This window comes from Etheostoma spectabile, chromosome 12 (assembly GCF_008692095.1).
Source record: "Etheostoma spectabile isolate EspeVRDwgs_2016 chromosome 12, UIUC_Espe_1.0, whole genome shotgun sequence".
NCBI classification, from domain to species: Eukaryota; Metazoa; Chordata; class Actinopteri; order Perciformes; family Percidae; genus Etheostoma; species Etheostoma spectabile.
In genome coordinates, this window is record NC_045744.1 from 30272037 (window position 1) to 30272336 (window position 300).

Consider the following 300-nt stretch of genomic DNA (forward strand, 5'->3'; position numbering starts at 1 on the left):
GAAAACACACAAGGTGAGTCCGAGATGATGTTGAAATTATGGGGTCTTTATTGTTCACCCCAAGTAAGGCCAGTACGACAAAATAGTGTTATAAAAATAAACGGAATTACAGAGAGCAAAAAGAAAATACTTTCGCAAAATAAAAGTAAACTGACAGGAGAGTTAAGATTATCACATTAAACAAAACCACTGTGTCCTTTTGACCTTAAAGCAAGTCATTGTGGAGGGCATCCAACGGACTTACGCCCTACCGGACATTCACACCACCACCAACTAAAGTTACCGGAAGTCATTCATTTT

General features: G+C 38.7%; 1 protein-coding gene across 1 annotated transcript in view; it reads left to right on the forward strand.

Annotated features, from left to right (window-relative positions):
* Positions 1–300, forward strand: part of LOC116699098 (phospholipid phosphatase-related protein type 4) — a gene marked incomplete at its 3' end in the record, with an annotated part of 127033 nt that overhangs the window by 22937 nt on the left and 103796 nt on the right.